The 12,601-nt window shown below is 39.1% G+C and overlaps 23 non-coding genes across 23 annotated transcripts; all 23 read left to right on the top strand.

Moving 5' to 3' along the window:
• The first annotated feature begins 165 nt into the window (after positions 1 to 165).
• Positions 166 to 249, top strand: Trnal-cag (transfer RNA leucine (anticodon CAG)). Its single transcript has one exon. It is a non-coding gene; the product is annotated as a tRNA-Leu (tRNA).
• Positions 250 to 575: 326 nt separating this feature from the next.
• On the top strand, positions 576 to 659 carry Trnal-cag (transfer RNA leucine (anticodon CAG)). Its single transcript has one exon. It is a non-coding gene; the product is annotated as a tRNA-Leu (tRNA).
• A 741-nt stretch (positions 660 to 1,400) lies between these two features.
• Positions 1,401 to 1,484, top strand: Trnal-cag (transfer RNA leucine (anticodon CAG)). Its single transcript has one exon. It is a non-coding gene; the product is annotated as a tRNA-Leu (tRNA).
• A 326-nt stretch (positions 1,485 to 1,810) lies between these two features.
• Positions 1,811 to 1,894, top strand: Trnal-cag (transfer RNA leucine (anticodon CAG)). Its single transcript has one exon. It is a non-coding gene; the product is annotated as a tRNA-Leu (tRNA).
• Positions 1,895 to 2,220: 326 nt separating this feature from the next.
• Trnal-cag (transfer RNA leucine (anticodon CAG)) lies at positions 2,221 to 2,304 on the top strand. Its single transcript has one exon. It is a non-coding gene; the product is annotated as a tRNA-Leu (tRNA).
• Positions 2,305 to 2,630: 326 nt separating this feature from the next.
• On the top strand, positions 2,631 to 2,714 carry Trnal-cag (transfer RNA leucine (anticodon CAG)). Its single transcript has one exon. It is a non-coding gene; the product is annotated as a tRNA-Leu (tRNA).
• A 1,566-nt stretch (positions 2,715 to 4,280) lies between these two features.
• Positions 4,281 to 4,364, top strand: Trnal-cag (transfer RNA leucine (anticodon CAG)). The gene has a single exon. It is a non-coding gene; the product is annotated as a tRNA-Leu (tRNA).
• Positions 4,365 to 5,115: 751 nt separating this feature from the next.
• On the top strand, positions 5,116 to 5,199 carry Trnal-cag (transfer RNA leucine (anticodon CAG)). The gene has a single exon. It is a non-coding gene; the product is annotated as a tRNA-Leu (tRNA).
• Positions 5,200 to 5,525: 326 nt separating this feature from the next.
• Positions 5,526 to 5,609, top strand: Trnal-cag (transfer RNA leucine (anticodon CAG)). Its single transcript has one exon. It is a non-coding gene; the product is annotated as a tRNA-Leu (tRNA).
• Positions 5,610 to 6,345: 736 nt separating this feature from the next.
• On the top strand, positions 6,346 to 6,429 carry Trnal-cag (transfer RNA leucine (anticodon CAG)). Its single transcript has one exon. It is a non-coding gene; the product is annotated as a tRNA-Leu (tRNA).
• Positions 6,430 to 6,755: 326 nt separating this feature from the next.
• Positions 6,756 to 6,839, top strand: Trnal-cag (transfer RNA leucine (anticodon CAG)). Its single transcript has one exon. It is a non-coding gene; the product is annotated as a tRNA-Leu (tRNA).
• Positions 6,840 to 7,165: 326 nt separating this feature from the next.
• On the top strand, positions 7,166 to 7,249 carry Trnal-cag (transfer RNA leucine (anticodon CAG)). Its single transcript has one exon. It is a non-coding gene; the product is annotated as a tRNA-Leu (tRNA).
• Positions 7,250 to 7,575: 326 nt separating this feature from the next.
• Positions 7,576 to 7,659, top strand: Trnal-cag (transfer RNA leucine (anticodon CAG)). Its single transcript has one exon. It is a non-coding gene; the product is annotated as a tRNA-Leu (tRNA).
• Positions 7,660 to 8,395: 736 nt separating this feature from the next.
• Trnal-cag (transfer RNA leucine (anticodon CAG)) lies at positions 8,396 to 8,479 on the top strand. The gene has a single exon. It is a non-coding gene; the product is annotated as a tRNA-Leu (tRNA).
• A 736-nt stretch (positions 8,480 to 9,215) lies between these two features.
• Positions 9,216 to 9,299, top strand: Trnal-cag (transfer RNA leucine (anticodon CAG)). The gene has a single exon. It is a non-coding gene; the product is annotated as a tRNA-Leu (tRNA).
• A 326-nt stretch (positions 9,300 to 9,625) lies between these two features.
• Trnal-cag (transfer RNA leucine (anticodon CAG)) lies at positions 9,626 to 9,709 on the top strand. The gene has a single exon. It is a non-coding gene; the product is annotated as a tRNA-Leu (tRNA).
• Positions 9,710 to 10,035: 326 nt separating this feature from the next.
• Positions 10,036 to 10,119, top strand: Trnal-cag (transfer RNA leucine (anticodon CAG)). Its single transcript has one exon. It is a non-coding gene; the product is annotated as a tRNA-Leu (tRNA).
• Positions 10,120 to 10,445: 326 nt separating this feature from the next.
• Trnal-cag (transfer RNA leucine (anticodon CAG)) lies at positions 10,446 to 10,529 on the top strand. The gene has a single exon. It is a non-coding gene; the product is annotated as a tRNA-Leu (tRNA).
• A 326-nt stretch (positions 10,530 to 10,855) lies between these two features.
• Positions 10,856 to 10,939, top strand: Trnal-cag (transfer RNA leucine (anticodon CAG)). The gene has a single exon. It is a non-coding gene; the product is annotated as a tRNA-Leu (tRNA).
• Positions 10,940 to 11,265: 326 nt separating this feature from the next.
• Trnal-cag (transfer RNA leucine (anticodon CAG)) lies at positions 11,266 to 11,349 on the top strand. Its single transcript has one exon. It is a non-coding gene; the product is annotated as a tRNA-Leu (tRNA).
• Positions 11,350 to 11,675: 326 nt separating this feature from the next.
• Trnal-cag (transfer RNA leucine (anticodon CAG)) lies at positions 11,676 to 11,759 on the top strand. Its single transcript has one exon. It is a non-coding gene; the product is annotated as a tRNA-Leu (tRNA).
• Positions 11,760 to 12,085: 326 nt separating this feature from the next.
• Positions 12,086 to 12,169, top strand: Trnal-cag (transfer RNA leucine (anticodon CAG)). The gene has a single exon. It is a non-coding gene; the product is annotated as a tRNA-Leu (tRNA).
• A 326-nt stretch (positions 12,170 to 12,495) lies between these two features.
• Trnal-cag (transfer RNA leucine (anticodon CAG)) lies at positions 12,496 to 12,579 on the top strand. The gene has a single exon. It is a non-coding gene; the product is annotated as a tRNA-Leu (tRNA).
• Positions 12,580 to 12,601: the final 22 nt, after the last annotated feature.

The raw sequence follows: 12,601 nt of genomic DNA, 5'->3' as shown, positions 1-12,601 counted from the left end.
CTCTTAATTGACAAACAAGAATTTAAGTGTTTTTATCAAAGCCATTACTACAATTCTATCTATAAAAGCTTCATCTGATCCAACACTTGCCTATGCTTGACTTTAAAGATTTTTTGGGGGATGCTGAGATATAAAGTGACAAATTAGTGACACTTACGATGTCTTGTCAGGATGGCCGAGTGGTCTAAGGCGCTGCGTTCAGGTCGCAGTCTGGTTCTCCAGGCGTGGGTTCGAATCCCACTTCTGACAAATGGTATATTTTTAATGGCACCTATACATGTTATAGACATCGGACAGTTTAACCATTGCAAAATAGCTTGTACACAATAGCGCAAATTTGTAAATGTGCCAAAGCTGTTTTTAAGGATACAAAGCTCCTCAAAACTCGTTTCTGAACATGTTGAACGAGGATATTCTCTTAATTGACAAACAAGAAGTGTTTTTATCAAAGCCATTACTACAATTCTATCTATAAAAGCTTCATCTGATCCAACACTTGCCTATGCTTGACTTTAAAGATTTTTTGGGGGATGCTGAGATATAAAGTGACAAATTAGTGACACTTACGATGTCTTGTCAGGATGGCCGAGTGGTCTAAGGCGCTGCGTTCAGGTCGCAGTCTGGTTCTCCAGGCGTGGGTTCGAATCCCACTTCTGACAAATGGTATATTTTTAATGGCACCTATACATGTTATAGACATCGGACAGTTTAACCATTGCAAAATAGCTTGTACACAATAGCGCAAATTTGTAAATGTGCCAAAGCTGTTTTTAAGGATACAAAGCTCCTCAAAACTCGTTTCTGAACATGTTGAACGAGGATATTCTCTTAATTGACAAACAAGAATTTAAGTGTTTTTATCAAAGCCATTACTACAATTCTATCTATAAAAGCTTCATCTGATCCAACACTTGCCTATGCTTGACTTTAAAGATTTTTTGGGGGATGCTGAGATATAAAGTGACAAATTAGTGACACTTACGATGTCTTGTCAGGATGGCCGAGTGGTCTAAGGCGCTGCGTTCAGGTCGCAGTCTGGTTCTCCAGGCGAGGGTTCGAATCCCACTTCTGACAAATGGTATATTTTTAATGGCACCTATACATGTTATAGACATCGGACAGTTTAACCATTGCAAAATAGCTTGTACACAATAGCGCAAATTTGTAAATGTGCCAAAGCTGTTTTTAAGGATACAAAGCTCCTCAAAACTCGTTTCTGAACATGTTGAACGAGGATATTCTCTTAATTGACAAACAAGAAGTGTTTTTATCAAAGCCATTACTACAATTCTATCTATAAAAGCTTCATCTGATCCAACACTTGCCTATGCTTGACTTTAAAGATTTTTTGGGGGATGCTGAGATATAAAGTGACAAATTAGTGACACTTACGATGTCTTGTCAGGATGGCCGAGTGGTCTAAGGCGCTGCGTTCAGGTCGCAGTCTGGTTCTCCAGGCGTGGGTTCGAATCCCACTTCTGACAAATGGTATATTTTTAATGGCACCTATACATGTTATAGACATCGGACAGTTTAACCATTGCAAAATAGCTTGTACACAATAGCGCAAATTTGTAAATGTGCCAAAGCTGTTTTTAAGGATACAAAGCTCCTCAAAACTCGTTTCTGAACATGTTGAACGAGGATATTCTCTTAATTGACAAACAAGAAGTGTTTTTATCAAAGCCATTACTACAATTCTATCTATAAAAGCTTCATCTGATCCAACACTTGCCTATGCTTGACTTTAAAGATTTTTTGGGGGATGCTGAGATATAAAGTGACAAATTAGTGACACTTACGATGTCTTGTCAGGATGGCCGAGTGGTCTAAGGCGCTGCGTTCAGGTCGCAGTCTGGTTCTCCAGGCGTGGGTTCGAATCCCACTTCTGACAAATGGTATATTTTTAATGGCACCTATACATGTTATAGACATCGGACAGTTTAACCATTGCAAAATAGCTTGTACACAATAGCGCAAATTTGTAAATGTGCCAAAGCTGTTTTTAAGGATACAAAGCTCCTCAAAACTCGTTTCTGAACATGTTGAACGAGGATATTCTCTTAATTGACAAACAAGAAGTGTTTTTATCAAAGCCATTACTACAATTCTATCTATAAAAGCTTCATCTGATCCAACACTTGCCTATGCTTGACTTTAAAGATTTTTTGGGGGATGCTGAGATATAAAGTGACAAATTAGTGACACTTACGATGTCTTGTCAGGATGGCCGAGTGGTCTAAGGCGCTGCGTTCAGGTCGCAGTCTGGTTCTCCAGGCGTGGGTTCGAATCCCACTTCTGACAAATGGTATATTTTTAATGGCACCTATACATGTTATAGACATCGGACAGTTTAACCATTGCAAAATAGCTTGTACACAATAGCGCAAATTTGTAAATGTGCCAAAGCTGTTTTTAAGGATACAAAGCTCCTCAAAACTCGTTTCTGAACATGTTGAACGAGGATATTCTCTTAATTGACAAACAAGAAGTGTTTTTATCAAAGCCATTACTACAATTCTATCTATAAAAGCTTCATCTGATCCAACACTTGCCTATGCTTGACTTTAAAGATTTTTTGGGGGATGCTGAGATATAAAGTGACAAATTAGTGACACTTACGATGTCTTGTCAGGATGGCCGAGTGGTCTAAGGCGCTGCGTTCAGGTCGCAGTCTGGTTCTCCAGGCGTGGGTTCGAATCCCACTTCTGACAAATGGTATATTTTTAATGGCACCTATACATGTTATAGACATCGGACAGTTTAACCATTGCAAAATAGCTTGTACACAATAGCGCAAATTTGTAAATGTGCCAAAGCTGTTTTTAAGGATACAAAGCTCCTCAAAACTCGTTTCTGAACATGTTGAACGAGGATATTCTCTTAATTGACAAACAAGAAGTGTTTTTATCAAAGCCATTACTACAATTCTATCTATAAAAGCTTCATCTGATCCAACACTTGCCTATGCTTGACTTTAAAGATTTTTTGGGGGATGCTGAGATATAAAGTGACAAATTAGTGACACTTACGATGTCTTGTCAGGATGGCCGAGTGGTCTAAGGCGCTGCGTTCAGGTCGCAGTCTGGTTCTCCAGGCGTGGGTTCGAATCCCACTTCTAACAAATGGTATATTTTTAATGGCACCTATACATGTTATAGACATCGGACAGTTTAACCATTGCAAAATAGCTTGTACACAATAGCGCAAATTTGTAAATGTGCCAAAGCTGTTTTTAAGGATACAAAGCTCCTCAAAACTCGTTTCTGAACATGTTGAACGAGGATATTCTCTTAATTGACAAACAAGAATTTAAGTGTTTTTATCAAAGCCATTACTACAATTCTATCTATAAAAGCTTCATCTGATCCAACACTTGCCTATGCTTGACTTTAAAGATTTTTTGGGGGATGCTGAGATATAAAGTGACAAATTAGTGACACTTACGATGTCTTGTCAGGATGGCCGAGTGGTCTAAGGCGCTGCGTTCAGGTCGCAGTCTGGTTCTCCAGGCGTGGGTTCGAATCCCACTTCTAACAAATGGTATATTTTTAATGGCACCTATACATGTTATAGACATCGGACAGTTTAACCATTGCAAAATAGCTTGTACACAATAGCGCAAATTTGTAAATGTGCCAAAGCTGTTTTTAAGGATACAAAGCTCCTCAAAACTCGTTTCTGAACATGTTGAACGAGGATATTCTCTTAATTGACAAACAAGAATTTAAGTGTTTTTATCAAAGCCATTACTACAATTCTATCTATAAAAGCTTCATCTGATCCAACACTTGCCTATGCTTGACTTTAAAGATTTTTTGGGGGATGCTGAGATATAAAGTGACAAATTAGTGACACTTACGATGTCTTGTCAGGATGGCCGAGTGGTCTAAGGCGCTGCGTTCAGGTCGCAGTCTGGTTCTCCAGGCGAGGGTTCGAATCCCACTTCTGACAAATGGTATATTTTTAATGGCACCTATACATGTTATAGACATCGGACAGTTTAACCATTGCAAAATAGCTTGTACACAATAGCGCAAATTTGTAAATGTGCCAAAGCTGTTTTTAAGGATACAAAGCTCCTCAAAACTCGTTTCTGAACATGTTGAACGAGGATATTCTCTTAATTGACAAACAAGAAGTGTTTTTATCAAAGCCATTACTACAATTCTATCTATAAAAGCTTCATCTGATCCAACACTTGCCTATGCTTGACTTTAAAGATTTTTTGGGGGATGCTGAGATATAAAGTGACAAATTAGTGACACTTACGATGTCTTGTCAGGATGGCCGAGTGGTCTAAGGCGCTGCGTTCAGGTCGCAGTCTGGTTCTCCAGGCGTGGGTTCGAATCCCACTTCTGACAAATGGTATATTTTTAATGGCACCTATACATGTTATAGACATCGGACAGTTTAACCATTGCAAAATAGCTTGTACACAATAGCGCAAATTTGTAAATGTGCCAAAGCTGTTTTTAAGGATACAAAGCTCCTCAAAACTCGTTTCTGAACATGTTGAACGAGGATATTCTCTTAATTGACAAACAAGAAGTGTTTTTATCAAAGCCATTACTACAATTCTATCTATAAAAGCTTCATCTGATCCAACACTTGCCTATGCTTGACTTTAAAGATTTTTTGGGGGATGCTGAGATATAAAGTGACAAATTAGTGACACTTACGATGTCTTGTCAGGATGGCCGAGTGGTCTAAGGCGCTGCGTTCAGGTCGCAGTCTGGTTCTCCACAGTCTGGTTCTCCAGGCGTGGGTTCGAATCCCACTTCTGACAAATGGTATATTTTTAATGGCACCTATACATGTTATAGACATCGGACAGTTTAACCATTGCAAAATAGCTTGTACACAATAGCGCAAATTTGTAAATGTGCCAAAGCTGTTTTTAAGGATACAAAGCTCCTCAAAACTCGTTTCTGAACATGTTGAACGAGGATATTCTCTTAATTGACAAACAAGAAGTGTTTTTATCAAAGCCATTACTACAATTCTATCTATAAAAGCTTCATCTGATCCAACACTTGCCTATGCTTGACTTTAAAGATTTGTTGGGGGATGCTGAGATATAAAGTGACAAATTAGTGACACTTACGATGTCTTGTCAGGATGGCCGAGTGGTCTAAGGCGCTGCGTTCAGGTCGCAGTCTGGTTCTCCAGGCGTGGGTTCGAATCCCACTTCTGACAAATGGTATATTTTTAATGGCACCTATACATGTTATAGACATCGGACAGTTTAACCATTGCAAAATAGCTTGTACACAATAGCGCAAATTTGTAAATGTGCCAAAGCTGTTTTTAAGGATACAAAGCTCCTCAAAACTCGTTTCTGAACATGTTGAACGAGGATATTCTCTTAATTGACAAACAAGAAGTGTTTTTATCAAAGCCATTACTACAATTCTATCTATAAAAGCTTCATCTGATCCAACACTTGCCTATGCTTGACTTTAAAGATTTTTTGGGGGATGCTGAGATATAAAGTGACAAATTAGTGACACTTACGATGTCTTGTCAGGATGGCCGAGTGGTCTAAGGCGCTGCGTTCAGGTCGCAGTCTGGTTCTCCAGGCGTGGGTTCGAATCCCACTTCTGACAAATGGTATATTTTTAATGGCACCTATACATGTTATAGACATCGGACAGTTTAACCATTGCAAAATAGCTTGTACACAATAGCGCAAATTTGTAAATGTGCCAAAGCTGTTTTTAAGGATACAAAGCTCCTCAAAACTCGTTTCTGAACATGTTGAACGAGGATATTCTCTTAATTGACAAACAAGAAGTGTTTTTATCAAAGCCATTACTACAATTCTATCTATAAAAGCTTCATCTGATCCAACACTTGCCTATGCTTGACTTTAAAGATTTGTTGGGGGATGCTGAGATATAAAGTGACAAATTAGTGACACTTACGATGTCTTGTCAGGATGGCCGAGTGGTCTAAGGCGCTGCGTTCAGGTCGCAGTCTGGTTCTCCAGGCGTGGGTTCGAATCCCACTTCTAACAAATGGTATATTTTTAATGGCACCTATACATGTTATAGACATCGGACAGTTTAACCATTGCAAAATAGCTTGTACACAATAGCGCAAATTTGTAAATGTGCCAAAGCTGTTTTTAAGGATACAAAGCTCCTCAAAACTCGTTTCTGAACATGTTGAACGAGGATATTCTCTTAATTGACAAACAAGAAGTGTTTTTATCAAAGCCATTACTACAATTCTATCTATAAAAGCTTCATCCGATCCAACTCTTGCCTATGCTTGACTTTAAAGATTTTTTGGGGGGTGCTGAGATATAAAGTGACAAATTAGTGACACTTACGATGTCTTGTCAGGATGGCCGAGTGGTCTAAGGCGCTGCGTTCAGGTCGCAGTCTGGTTCTCCAGGCGTGGGTTCGAATCCCACTTCTGACAAATGGTATATTTTTAATGGCACCTATACATGTTATAGACATCGGACAGTTTAACCATTGCAAAATAGCTTGTACACAATAGCGCAAATTTGTAAATGTGCCAAAGCTGTTTTTAAGGATACAAAGCTCCTCAAAACTCGTTTCTGAACATGTTGAACGAGGATATTCTCTTAATTGACAAACAAGAAGTGTTTTTATCAAAGCCTTTACTACAATTCTATCTATAAAAGCTTCATCTGATCCAACACTTGCCTATGCTTGACTTTAAAGATTTTTTGGGGGATGCTGAGATATAAAGTGACAAATTAGTGACACTTACGATGTCTTGTCAGGATGGCCGAGTGGTCTAAGGCGCTGCGTTCAGGTCGCAGTCTGGTTCTCCAGGCGTGGGTTCGAATCCCACTTCTGACAAATGGTATATTTTTAATGGCACCTATACATGTTATAGACATCGGACAGTTTAACCATTGCAAAATAGCTTGTACACAATAGCGCAAATTTGTAAATGTGCCAAAGCTGTTTTTAAGGATACAAAGCTCCTCAAAACTCGTTTCTGAACATGTTGAACGAGGATATTCTCTTAATTGACAAACAAGAAGTGTTTTTATCAAAGCCATTACTACAATTCTATCTATAAAAGCTTCATCTGATCCAACACTTGCCTATGCTTGACTTTAAAGATTTTTTGGGGGATGCTGAGATATAAAGTGACAAATTAGTGACACTTACGATGTCTTGTCAGGATGGCCGAGTGGTCTAAGGCGCTGCGTTCAGGTCGCAGTCTGGTTCTCCAGGCGTGGGTTCGAATCCCACTTCTGACAAATGGTATATTTTTAATGGCACCTATACATGTTATAGACATCGGACAGTTTAACCATTGCAAAATAGCTTGTACACAATAGCGCAAATTTGTAAATGTGCCAAAGCTGTTTTTAAGGATACAAAGCTCCTCAAAACTCGTTTCTGAACATGTTGAACGAGGATATTCTCTTAATTGACAAACAAGAAGTGTTTTTATCAAAGCCATTACTACAATTCTATCTATAAAAGCTTCATCTGATCCAACACTTGCCTATGCTTGACTTTAAAGATTTTTTGGGGGATGCTGAGATATAAAGTGACAAATTAGTGACACTTACGATGTCTTGTCAGGATGGCCGAGTGGTCTAAGGCGCTGCGTTCAGGTCGCAGTCTGGTTCTCCAGGCGTGGGTTCGAATCCCACTTCTGACAAATGGTATATTTTTAATGGCACCTATACATGTTATAGACATCGGACAGTTTAACCATTGCAAAATAGCTTGTACACAATAGCGCAAATTTGTAAATGTGCCAAAGCTGTTTTTAAGGATACAAAGCTCCTCAAAACTCGTTTCTGAACATGTTGAACGAGGATATTCTCTTAATTGACAAACAAGAAGTGTTTTTATCAAAGCCATTACTACAATTCTATCTATAAAAGCTTCATCTGATCCAACACTTGCCTATGCTTGACTTTAAAGATTTGTTGGGGGATGCTGAGATATAAAGTGACAAATTAGTGACACTTACGATGTCTTGTCAGGATGGCCGAGTGGTCTAAGGCGCTGCGTTCAGGTCGCAGTCTGGTTCTCCAGGCGTGGGTTCGAATCCCACTTCTAACAAATGGTATATTTTTAATGGCACCTATACATGTTATAGACATCGGACAGTTTAACCATTGCAAAATAGCTTGTACACAATAGCGCAAATTTGTAAATGTGCCAAAGCTGTTTTTAAGGATACAAAGCTCCTCAAAACTCGTTTCTGAACATGTTGAACGAGGATATTCTCTTAATTGACAAACAAGAAGTGTTTTTATCAAAGCCATTACTACAATTCTATCTATAAAAGCTTCATCCGATCCAACTCTTGCCTATGCTTGACTTTAAAGATTTTTTGGGGGGTGCTGAGATATAAAGTGACAAATTAGTGACACTTACGATGTCTTGTCAGGATGGCCGAGTGGTCTAAGGCGCTGCGTTCAGGTCGCAGTCTGGTTCTCCAGGCGTGGGTTCGAATCCCACTTCTGACAAATGGTATATTTTTAATGGCACCTATACATGTTATAGACATCGGACAGTTTAACCATTGCAAAATAGCTTGTACACAATAGCGCAAATTTGTAAATGTGCCAAAGCTGTTTTTAAGGATACAAAGCTCCTCAAAACTCGTTTCTGAACATGTTGAACGAGGATATTCTCTTAATTGACAAACAAGAAGTGTTTTTATCAAAGCCATTACTACAATTCTATCTATAAAAGCTTCATCTGATCCAACACTTGCCTATGCTTGACTTTAAAGATTTGTTGGGGGATGCTGAGATATAAAGTGACAAATTAGTGACACTTACGATGTCTTGTCAGGATGGCCGAGTGGTCTAAGGCGCTGCGTTCAGGTCGCAGTCTGGTTCTCCAGGCGTGGGTTCGAATCCCACTTCTAACAAATGGTATATTTTTAATGGCACCTATACATGTTATAGACATCGGACAGTTTAACCATTGCAAAATAGCTTGTACACAATAGCGCAAATTTGTAAATGTGCCAAAGCTGTTTTTAAGGATACAAAGCTCCTCAAAACTCGTTTCTGAACATGTTGAACGAGGATATTCTCTTAATTGACAAACAAGAAGTGTTTTTATCAAAGCCATTACTACAATTCTATCTATAAAAGCTTCATCCGATCCAACTCTTGCCTATGCTTGACTTTAAAGATTTTTTGGGGGGTGCTGAGATATAAAGTGACAAATTAGTGACACTTACGATGTCTTGTCAGGATGGCCGAGTGGTCTAAGGCGCTGCGTTCAGGTCGCAGTCTGGTTCTCCAGGCGTGGGTTCGAATCCCACTTCTGACAAATGGTATATTTTTAATGGCACCTATACATGTTATAGACATCGGACAGTTTAACCATTGCAAAATAGCTTGTACACAATAGCGCAAATTTGTAAATGTGCCAAAGCTGTTTTTAAGGATACAAAGCTCCTCAAAACTCGTTTCTGAACATGTTGAACGAGGATATTCTCTTAATTGACAAACAAGAAGTGTTTTTATCAAAGCCTTTACTACAATTCTATCTATAAAAGCTTCATCTGATCCAACACTTGCCTATGCTTGACTTTAAAGATTTTTTGGGGGATGCTGAGATATAAAGTGACAAATTAGTGACACTTACGATGTCTTGTCAGGATGGCCGAGTGGTCTAAGGCGCTGCGTTCAGGTCGCAGTCTGGTTCTCCAGGCGTGGGTTCGAATCCCACTTCTGACAAATGGTATATTTTTAATGGCACCTATACATGTTATAGACATCGGACAGTTTAACCATTGCAAAATAGCTTGTACACAATAGCGCAAATTTGTAAATGTGCCAAAGCTGTTTTTAAGGATACAAAGCTCCTCAAAACTCGTTTCTGAACATGTTGAACGAGGATATTCTCTTAATTGACAAACAAGAAGTGTTTTTATCAAAGCCATTACTACAATTCTATCTATAAAAGCTTCATCCGATCCAACTCTTGCCTATGCTTGACTTTAAAGATTTTTTGGGGGGTGCTGAGATATAAAGTGACAAATTAGTGACACTTACGATGTCTTGTCAGGATGGCCGAGTGGTCTAAGGCGCTGCGTTCAGGTCGCAGTCTGGTTCTCCAGGCGTGGGTTCGAATCCCACTTCTGACAAATGGTATATTTTTAATGGCACCTATACATGTTATAGACATCGGACAGTTTAACCATTGCAAAATAGCTTGTACACAATAGCGCAAATTTGTAAATGTGCCAAAGCTGTTTTTAAGGATACAAAGCTCCTCAAAACTCGTTTCTGAACATGTTGAACGAGGATATTCTCTTAATTGACAAACAAGAAGTGTTTTTATCAAAGCCTTTACTACAATTCTATCTATAAAAGCTTCATCTGATCCAACACTTGCCTATGCTTGACTTTAAAGATTTTTTGGGGGATGCTGAGATATAAAGTGACAAATTAGTGACACTTACGATGTCTTGTCAGGATGGCCGAGTGGTCTAAGGCGCTGCGTTCAGGTCGCAGTCTGGTTCTCCAGGCGTGGGTTCGAATCCCACTTCTGACAAATGGTATATTTTTAATGGCACCTATACATGTTATAGACATCGGACAGTTTAACCATTGCAAAATAGCTTGTACACAATAGCGCAAATTTGTAAATGTGCCAAAGCTGTTTTTAAGGATACAAAGCTCCTCAAAACTCGTTTCTGAACATGTTGAACGAGGATATTCTCTTAATTGACAAACAAGAAGTGTTTTTATCAAAGCCATTACTACAATTCTATCTATAAAAGCTTCATCTGATCCAACACTTGCCTATGCTTGACTTTAAAGATTTTTTGGGGGATGCTGAGATATAAAGTGACAAATTAGTGACACTTACGATGTCTTGTCAGGATGGCCGAGTGGTCTAAGGCGCTGCGTTCAGGTCGCAGTCTGGTTCTCCAGGCGTGGGTTCGAATCCCACTTCTGACAAATGGTATATTTTTAATGGCACCTATACATGTTATAGACATCGGACAGTTTAACCATTGCAAAATAGCTTGTACACAATAGCGCAAATTTGTAAATGTGCCAAAGCTGTTTTTAAGGATACAAAGCTCCTCAAAACTCGTTTCTGAACATGTTGAACGAGGATATTCTCTTAATTGACAAACAAGAAGTGTTTTTATCAAAGCCATTACTACAATTCTATCTATAAAAGCTTCATCTGATCCAACACTTGCCTATGCTTGACTTTAAAGATTTTTTGGGGGATGCTGAGATATAAAGTGACAAATTAGTGACACTTACGATGTCTTGTCAGGATGGCCGAGTGGTCTAAGGCGCTGCGTTCAGGTCGCAGTCTGGTTCTCCAGGCGTGGGTTCGAATCCCACTTCTGACAAATGGTATATTTTTAATGGCACCTATACATGTTATAGACATCGGACAGTTTAACCATTGCAAAATAGCTTGTACACAATAGCGCAAATTTGTAAATGTGCCAAAGCTGTTTTTAAGGATACAAAGCTCCTCAAAACTCGTTTCTGAACATGTTGAACGAGGATATTCTCTTAATTGACAAACAAGAAGTGTTTTTATCAAAGCCATTACTACAATTCTATCTATAAAAGCTTCATCTGATCCAACACTTGCCTATGCTTGACTTTAAAGATTTGTTGGGGGATGCTGAGATATAAAGTGACAAATTAGTGACACTTACGATGTCTTGTCAGGATGGCCGAGTGGTCTAAGGCGCTGCGTTCAGGTCGCAGTCTGGTTCTCCAGGCGTGGGTTCGAATCCCACTTCTGACAAATGGTATATTTTTAATGGCACCTATACATGTTATAGACATCGGACAGTTTAACCATTGCAAAATAGCTTGTACACAATAGCGCAAATTTGTAAATGTGCCAAAGCTGTTTTTAAGGATACAAAGCTCCTCAAAACTCGTTTCTGAACATGTTGAACGAGGATATTCTCTTAATTGACAAACAAGAAGTGTTTTTATCAAAGCCTTTACTACAATTCTATCTATAAAAGCTTCATCTGATCCAACACTTGCCTATGCTTGACTTTAAAGATTTTTTGGGGGATGCTGAGATATAAAGTGACAAATTAGTGACACTTACGATGTCTTGTCAGGATGGCCGAGTGGTCTAAGGCGCTGCGTTCAGGTCGCAGTCTGGTTCTCCAGGCGTGGGTTCGAATCCCACTTCTGACAAATGGTATATTTTTAATGGCACCTATACATGTTATAGACATCGGACAGTTTAACCATTGCAAAATAGCTTGTACACAATAGCGCAAATTTGTAAATGTGCCAAAGCTGTTTTTAAGGATACAAAGCTCCTCAAAACTCGTTTCTGAACATGTTGAACGAGGATATTCTCTTAATTGACAAACAAGAAGTGTTTTTATCAAAGCCATTACTACAATTCTATCTATAAAAGCTTCATCCGATCCAACTCTTGCCTATGCTTGACTTTAAAGATTTTTTGGGGGGTGCTGAGATATAAAGTGACAAATTAGTGACACTTACGATGTCTTGTCAGGATGGCCGAGTGGTCTAAGGCGCTGCGTTCAGGTCGCAGTCTGGTTCTCCAGGCGTGGGTTCGAATCCCACTTCTGACAAATGGTATATTTTTAATGGCAC

The sequence above is a fragment of the Mytilus galloprovincialis genome, unplaced genomic scaffold (genome assembly GCF_965363235.1).
Source record: "Mytilus galloprovincialis unplaced genomic scaffold, xbMytGall1.hap1.1 HAP1_SCAFFOLD_121, whole genome shotgun sequence".
In the NCBI taxonomy this organism is placed as follows: domain Eukaryota; kingdom Metazoa; phylum Mollusca; class Bivalvia; order Mytilida; family Mytilidae; genus Mytilus; species Mytilus galloprovincialis.
This window is presented reverse-complemented; position numbering and strand designations above follow the sequence as displayed.